Source organism: Manihot esculenta, chromosome 11 (assembly GCF_001659605.2).
Source record: "Manihot esculenta cultivar AM560-2 chromosome 11, M.esculenta_v8, whole genome shotgun sequence".
Lineage (NCBI taxonomy): Eukaryota > Viridiplantae > Streptophyta > Magnoliopsida > Malpighiales > Euphorbiaceae > Manihot > Manihot esculenta.
In genome coordinates, this window is record NC_035171.2 from 32,932,642 (window position 1) to 32,941,868 (window position 9,227).

Below are 9,227 nucleotides of genomic sequence, written 5' to 3' on the forward strand. Positions count from 1 at the left end.
AAAAATCTAGTGGCATATCACTCTTGTTTATCCCTTTATACACTTGATTAAACCCAAACTTAGATATATGTTTTTAATTAGAAATTCTAGCCGGGATATATAAGGAAAATATTCTTAATAAAAATTTATCATATATCAAAACTAAAATAAAAACTTTCAATTTAAACATTAGAAAACTAAGTGAAAATTTTTTTTAAAATCTAATACAAGATAGTCTACTGGTATTATCATTATTAACAAGTCAGTCCCTACATTTTCAGAAATCTATTAAAACGTCCTTATCTTTTTCCTCCGTCAACAAAATAGTCATTCCGTCTATTTCTGCAATTAAAAATATAGTAAAAGACTAAATTACCCTCTTTTTTTCCTCCACATCCTCCTTTTTCTTCTTCATCGATTCTTCTCATCTTCTTCTTATTTGGTTCTTCTTTTTCTTGTTCTTCTTCTTTGATTCTACTTTGATTTTTCTTTTTATTCTTCTTCTTTAAGGAGGAGGAGGCAATTCTTTTTTTCTTCTTCTCCTGCATCATCATCATCTTCTTCTTCTTTTTTAATGAGGAGGAGGAGAGATTATTTCATTGACGGAAAGAAATGTTTAGGACGTTTTAATATATGTGAGAAAAGACAGGGACTATTTCGCGAAAGAAAAAAAATGATAAGGACGTTTTAATAAATATGAGAAAAAACAAGTACGTTTTAATAGATTTCTGAAAATATAAGAAATGACTATTTCGTTGACGGAAAGAAACGATGAGGAGGAACTATTTCGTTGATGGAAAGAAATGATAAAAATATTTTAATAGATATGAGAAAAGATAGGGACTATTTTATTGACGGAAATAAACGATAAGGATATTTTAATAGATATGAAAAAAGAAAAGAACGTTTTAATATATTTCTGAAAATATAGGGACTGACTTGTTAATAATAGTAATATCCAAAAACTAAATAAGGGATTTTATTTGAGGGAAAAATTAAATTTTAAAAATTTTATCTCTCATCCTTTATCTATTTTTAATGGAAAAGATAACAAAATGATTATTTTGTTAATTGAGAGAAAAAAATAAGGATATTTTAATAGATTTCTGAGAATATAGAGACTGACTTATTAATAATGGTAATATCTAAAAACTAAATTATAAATCTACTAAATAAGAATAACTAGGTCCCAAAATAAATAATATGGAAGCAAGGTTACAATCAAACACATAATTTTCCCTTCATAAGGACCTTTTTGCTTTTGAGTCAATTGTTCTAATTGCTTTCTTGAGTTAATGTCCAAAGCACAAAACACTTTGGAGAAACTAACGATCGGAATGAAACTGCAGATATCCAAAAATCAAGACTTGAAGCCCATATGCTAAAAGCCTTTTCAAAGGCTAAAATCCTCCGTGTTGGAGGCTTCTTGATCAAAACAGCATATATACCACTGGTGACTCGAAGAACCCACCAAGTAAGGAAAAACTAAAATCCAAAGAGAAGACACCGAAGCTTGATCATTACAATTTTTTTTGGACGGATTCTGCGAGAAAAAAAAAATCTTCCTCAGGCATCAACATCCACCAGAAATTAAAACAAATATAAATTCAAAATATGGAACAAGATATAGCAGTAAAAAGATAATGCATAATTAAAATATTAAAAAGGAAAATGAATAATACTCTTTGTATATTGATCATTTTATCCTATATAAAAAAATTATTTATATTTATCCATAAATTTTATCCAAAAATCTTTGAAAAATCTAAATTAAATTTAAATTATATTTTTTTTACAAGAATGATATAACATTCTGTATAAAAATAGTTATTTATATTTATCCATAGGCTTTACCCAAAAATTTTTAAAGAATTTAAATTTTCTTTTTACAATAATAATATAAGTATAAAACAATATAATACCGTTTAATCAGATCGTTATAATTGTCATTAAGTTATATACCGTTCACTAAGTGATCCAACCGATTGGTTGTAAGGTCGTCCAACCATTTGATCGTTGGTCCGACCATTTGCTCATCAAATCGTCCTATCATTTAGTCATCAATAGTGATATTAAGCCGCTCTTGCACCTTGCCTGGTCATCTAGTTCATCCACTAGATCATTAGGTCATCAAGTGTACACCTCATTTAAGGGTACACCTCGTTTAGATTATTAGGCCTACACCTCGTCCGGTTCATCAGATCTACACCTTGTCTAATCATCCACCAGGTCATCCAAGTCGCCAAGTGTACACCTCGTCCAGGTCCACTAGGTTACCAGATCATCAAGTGTACTGTAATACCCGGCTAGATTCCGGCATCGGAATCCCTACCTTCCGGCGGAATCTCCGTTGGAATATGGAATTTTGATGATGCCAGAGTCTTCTAGAGGGGTAAAATGTGATTTCTAAAATGATTTTTACTGATTTCATGGTTTTAAATGAAAAAGATTTGAGTTTTGAAAAGAAAAGACCAAGGAGGTTTTTGCCAGGTTCGGCCGCCGAAAGTGAAGTTCGGCCGCCGAACATGGGAAGGTTTTGGGAGTGCTTTTGGCCTCCGAAAGCTATGTTTGAACAAACCAGGTTCGGCCGCCGAACCTCAAGTTCGGCCGCCGAACATGGGGGTGTTTTGCATGCACGTTAGGCCGCCGAAGGAGGTTTGGCTGGCCACCTATAAAAGCCCCTCAGACCAAAAATGGGCGAGATTTCTCCCCATTCTCGAGCTCAGGTGTGTTCATGTCCTCCTTTGGTCATTTTCATGTTTTCTCTTCATCTCCTTCATATTTTTAAGAGTTCCATGGTTGTTTTGAAGAGTTTTCAAGCTTAGATCAAAGTTTTGGGAGCTTGGAGACCCAAGGAGTAGTTTCCTCCCATCTCCAAGTTAGAGCTCGCACAAACCCTCGATCTTCAAGAGGTAAGTGTGGATCTATGCTTTTCTTTACGTTTCATGAAGTTTTAAGTGAGTTTTAAGAGGTTTTGATGGTTGAGTATGGGTAGATATGCATGTTAGGGTTTATGTGGGTTTTATGCCCAATGTATGATAATGTATGTTCTTGTGATGTTTGTGTTGGGGTTTAAGTTAGTTTTCAAGCCCCTTGAGCTTATGGGAGAGAGTATGCATGATTGGGAGAGAGTATGTGAGGTTTGGTTTGTTTTGATGGTTTTGGCCTATGTGGGTCATAAACTATCAATGTATGTTTTAGATGTTGTTCTTGGGAGTTTAAGCTTGTTTGAACTCCTTTGTGCATGGTTAAGGATGTATGCATGTGTTTGAGAAGTTGGGTGCTTGTTTTGGGGTGTATGGAAGGTTTGGGAGGCTTGAAATGCACAAAGGCTGAGTTCTGGATGAACTCAGGTTCGACCGCCGAAGGTGGTTTCGGCCGCCGAACCTACCTGAGGATACAAGGATTGGCCGCCTAACCTTGCCCCCGAAAGTTGAGTTTTGGCTTGAAAGCAGACTTTCGGCCGCCGAAGGTAATGTTCGGCCGCCGAAAGTGCCTGACTTTCGTCTCTGGAGAGAGGGTTCGGCCGCCGAAGGTGCCGCCGAACCTGCCTGACTTTCGTCTCTGTCTGGGACTTTCGGCCGTCGAAGGTGCCGCCGAAAGTGCCCTGTCCAGCCCTTTCATGGGTGTTTTCTATGTTTGTTTTGAGGATGTTTAGGGGGTTTTTCGGGGAGTTGGTTATGTATTATTTAGAGTATGTTTGGCACCTCACTAGAGTCCATCTATGTAGGATCGGACCCGAGGAACCGAGGTGTTTAGCAGTGTTAGCTGCTTCAGAGTTAGTCCAGAGCTAGCCAGAGGTGAGTGGAACTAACCCTTATGTTTTAAATCAAATGTTTTTAGCATGTTCAAGCATGTTCATGCATCATGAATACCATGTTATGCAATAGGTTGTTTGCATTAGACTTCACAAATATGATGCATTGCATAATACGATGATGATGATGTGGATGGATACTGGATGATCCTCTAGCCCTCAGTATGTTATGACATGATATGGAATGATAGGATATGGCATGTACGATATGATATGAGATGAGAAGTCCAGGTGTGGCCGTATCGCCCCTGGCATAGAGCATGAGAAGTCCAGGTGTGGCCGTATCGCCCCTGGCATAGAGCATATGAAGTCCAGGCGTGGCCATATCGCCCCTGGCATAGAGTATTGTTGACTTGTTATGGTACGAGATTGATATGTAGAGGGCTATTGGTGACAGATTCATCCTTGAAGTGATATATTTGTGATGTGACGCATTCCATGATAGCATACATTAAAATGAACTGTTTTCTTTTATGGTTTCTGCTCACTGGGCTTTTTAGCTCACCCCTCTCCCCTAACCCCAGGTTTGCAGGGTCAGAGATAGTCAGGAGATCAGCAGGTTACGTCCATGGTCATGTTTATGTAATAGAATAGTAGTGGACATGATGTAATGTAAAGTTATGTAAGGATGTAAAAGAGTTGTATTGCATAATAATATTATGTTATATGTTCAGAGTTATAGTATTGTGCTTGGCCCGAGTTGGATAATCCCTTTGTACATGAGTTTTATTTTATGTTGTTTCATATGATGGACCGAGTTTGACATAGGGTATGCTGACCCTAGGGGTTCTATGAGTTCAGTCATAGTGCATACACAGGTCAAACTGGTTAAAGGTAAAGTTTTAAATGTTTTATGGATATGTTTGATCATGTTTGGGATTATACCAGCTGTACAGGATGCATAATAGGCTTACTACGGGTCCCAGCGGCCTTATGCTGATCTGGATCCTAGCGCCGGTAGCGGTCCGAATTTTCGGGTCGTTACAGAATGGTATCAGAGCCCTAGGTTCACATGGTCGGACCTATAGTGTGTCGGGCTCATAGAGGTTATAGTAGGGCAAGCACAATAGGAAGATCATGTCCACTAGGATAGGATATGGAGTCCTGTCTTGTATTATGATGTGAAATGCCATGATGTTGAGCATGTGCCTTAATGCTATGATATGTATGTGATGCAGGTTCATGTGTTTCCACATGAACCATAAGATGCTAATGTTTATGTGCTATGTTATGCTTTCAGAAGTCAAGATGAGAGGAACTCGTCGATCTGCTAGATTGACTGGAGCTCTGCTAGAGAATGAGGGCATGGATGCCCATCCCCCTGCTCTGCGGAGGGCAAGATCTTGTAGAACAAGCAGAGAAGATACATCAAGGGACCCTAGAAGGTCTTTTGATGCAGGTCGGAGGAGATCAGTTCATGAAGGTATGTTAGCGGATGTGATGGAAACAGAGGAGGATAACCAGAGAAGAGATAGTAGTTTGTGTTCAAGAACGAGTGAGAGAGAGAAAACATTCTGGTTTTATTTCAAATGGAAAGAAAAATATGTCGTTACATCACGTTCTGGAAGCTTGTATCTTCCTTATAAGACAAAAGACCAGCTTGTGCACATCACGTGCAAGAGACCCAAAAAACTGTCCTAAAACGACACTGTCTAAACAATATACATAACCAAAGGGAAACTAACAGAAAACGATGTAGTTTTGACACCCCCTCCTCAAGTTGAAGCTGGTAAAGGCAGAAGGTTCAACTTGTGAGTGAGATTAACATGGCGACATGCTGACAAGGCTTTTGTAAAGATGTCTGCCAACTGTTCTTCAGTAGGGAGATAATGAGGTAGTATGAATCCCTTTTGAAGCTGATCTCTGACAAGGTGACAGTCTATTTCGATGTGCTTGGTGCGTTCGTGAAACACTGGGTTCGCAGCTATATGCATGGCCGCCTTGCTGTCACAGTGTAGTGGGATTGGCAACGGGACAGTAACCTGCAAATCCTGCAAAATGTAGCTAATCCAGAGGAGCTCACATACTGTGTTAGCCATGGCACGATACTCAGCCTCAGCTGAGGATTTAGAAACAGTAGGTTGTTTCTTAGTCTTCCAAGAGATAAGGCAAGGCCCCAAATATATGCAATAACCAGAAAGTGATTTTCTAGAGTAAGTACAAGCAGCCCAATCAGAGTCACAATATGCATTTAGTGACATATCAGCACTTACAGGAAAATAAAGGCCTTGTTGTAAGGAACCTTTAAGATAACGAAGCACATGTAAAGCTGCCTCCCAATGAGGCTTTCGAGGCATGCTCATAAACTGGCTTAAGTGCTGGACAGCATAGCAAATATCAGGCCTTGTGAGATTAATGTAAAGCAATCTGCCAAGGAGCCTTCTATACATGTCAGGTGTATCAAAAGGCTCCCCTGTATCAGGAGATAAGTGTAAACCTTGAGGTAAAGGACAGGAGGCAGGCTTACAATTGAACATACCTGCATCCTTCAATACATCTGAAATGTATTTAGTTTGACTAATGAAGGTTGCTTGACTGGATCTAGCAATCTCTAGACCCAAAAAATATTTCATGGGCCCCAAGTCTTTAATAGTAAACTTCGTGTGTAAAGCAAGCTTGCACTCAGTTATAGCATCAATAGAGTTTCCAGTGAGAATGATATCATCAACATAGACAAGTAATATCAGAGTTATAGTATCAGTATGCTGTGTAAACAAGCAGTGATCATGAGGAGATTGCACAAAGCCTAAATTTTTGAGGAAGTTGCTGAATTCAATGTTCCATTGCCTAGAGGCTTGTTTAAGCCCATATAAGGACCTTTTTAGCAAGCAAACATCCCCAGGCTGGGCTTTGTGATATCCCTGTGGGGGTGTCATGTACACCTCCTCATCCAAATGTCCATGCAAAAAGGCATTATTTATGTCTAGTTGGAAAATAGGCCACTGTCTAAAGGTGGCAAGGGCAATGAAAATTCTCACAGTGGTAAGTTTGGCCACAGGAGAAAATCTGTCCTTGTAGTCCAGGCCCTCTATTTGGTTGTATCCTTTAGCAACCAGCCGAGCCTTATACCTTTCTACATCCCCATTTGGTTTAAACTTCACTTTATATATCCACTTACACCCTATTGCTTTCTTACCCTTAGGCAAGCTAGTAAGAACCCATGTGCTATTGTTTTCCAAGGCATGAAGTTCCTGATTCATGGCCTCTACCCATTGTGCATCCTTGGATGCTTGAGCATAGGTACCAGGCTCAGTAACCTTGTTAACATTGCAAATATAAGTCTTATGCATAGGATGGAAAGATATGGAGGATGTTTCTAAAGAGTTAACATAGTCTTTCATCCAAGCAGGGGCCTTTCTTGGCCTTTGCATCCTTCTAATGGAAGGGCAATTTTGAAGATCCTCATTGGTGTGACTGGGAGGAGAGGAATCTGGAGCTACTTTATCATCCTCAACCATAGGAAGAGGAATCACAGGTCTTTCTACCCTATCAGTCCCTTGAACGGGAAAGATATTTTCATGGAAAATTACATCCCTACTCACAAAGAAGGACTTGTCATTCATGCTATACAATCTATAGGCTTTGTGTGTTAGCATAACCTATCATAACAGCTTTAACAGCTCTTTCTTGGAATTTATCCTTTTGTGTTCCCACAGAAGTTGCATAGCATAGACAGCCAAATTTTCTCAAATGGGAATAATTAGGTGATGTCCCATAGAGTCTCTCATAGGGAGTGGTCCAATCAAAGTGTTCCATGGGCATTCTATTTATTAGGTAAGTGGCAGTAAGAATGCATTCTGACCAAAACTCAATAGGAACATGTGATTGCATTTTCAAAGCTCTGGCGGTATCAAGAATATGTCTATGTTTCCTTTCCACAACCCCATTTTGTTGTGGGGTGTATGGGCAGGATCTTTGGTGTATTATCCCTTTGTTCATAAGCAAAGATCTATAATTCTGACTTAGAAACTCTTTCCCATTATCAGTTCTAATGACCTTAATGCCAGTATTAAATTGGTTCTCTACCATATGAATGAAGTGTCTAGTTATGCTAAAGGTTTGATCTTTCAAGTGCATCATGAAGGTCCAAACAGCTCTACTATAGTCATCTACAATGGTGAGAAAGTATTTAGCCCCAGTAATAGAGCTGGTCTTATATGGTCCCCATATATCGATGTGTATTAACTCAAAGGGTCTTGAAGTCAAAGTATGACTTCTGGGAAAGGGTAACCTTGCTTGCTTTGCTAGAGGACAAACAGGACAACATTGCATAGACTCATTGCTCATATTCATTCCTTTAATATGTTTGAGTTTACTAACAGATGCATGTCCTAGTCTATCATGCATGTCATTCATTGTTACAAGACAATTATGAGCTTGTTCATATTGCATTGAGCATTCTTTATTTAATTCCACTAGAGAAAAAGTACTATTTACAAAGCTGTAAAGATCAGCATTAAAGTTCATGATCTCAAGTAAACAATGTCTGATGTCAGAATGAGAAAAGCTCATCTGGTTAAGTCTGAAAAGACCTCTCTGCTTCTTGCCTATGGCCACCACCCTCTTATTCAGTGGGTCCTGTATGAGGCAGTAATGATCACATATGATTATACAGTAGCCATATCTACTTATCAACTGACTAACAGAGATCAGATTATACTGAAAGTGAGGCACATATAAGACATCATCAAGAAACAATTTCCCAAAAAGATTGACCTTTCCAGATTGAGAAACTTGAGTGGTTCTTCCATCTGGGAAGCAAATAGATATGTGTTTGTGTGATGATTGTAGAGTGGTGAAGAGAGTACTATCTGAACACATGTGGTTTGTGGCTCCAGTGTCTAAGATCCAACTAACATTGTTGTGTATTTGTGCATTACAAGTCTTGTAGATAGTAGATTTACCTGCAAAGTCCATGAAGTGTGGTTCTGGACCATGAGAAGTGCTTGGGCCAAGAACTCCTTTCCCTTTTGCAAGTTGGGAGACTTCTTGTTTCAGGGAGCTCAGCATCGAAGACAATTCAAGTATTCTATTTGATGTATCCAGATATTCCAGAGGACTGTCCTCCTCTGGATTATTTCCATCAATGGCAGCCATAATTTTGGTGCTTCTAAAATTTTTGACTGGTTGTGTCCCAGCCTTGCTCTTACCCTTGAACCAATCCGGGTACCCAATCAACTTGAAACACCCTTCCCGGGTGTGACCATTCATGTTACAGAAGGTGCAATGCCCCTTCTTATTCTCAGACCTTCTTGGTCTATTCAGGTTTTCTGATTGAGTTTTGTTTAATAAGGCAAGGGATTCAGTGTTGTCATTCATGGCTCCTAAGATTTCCCTTTGAGACTCAAACTTTACTACCATAGAGTAAGCTTTGTTTACCGTTGGCAGAGGATCCATTCCTAGCACTTGGTCCCATACAGACCCAAAGACT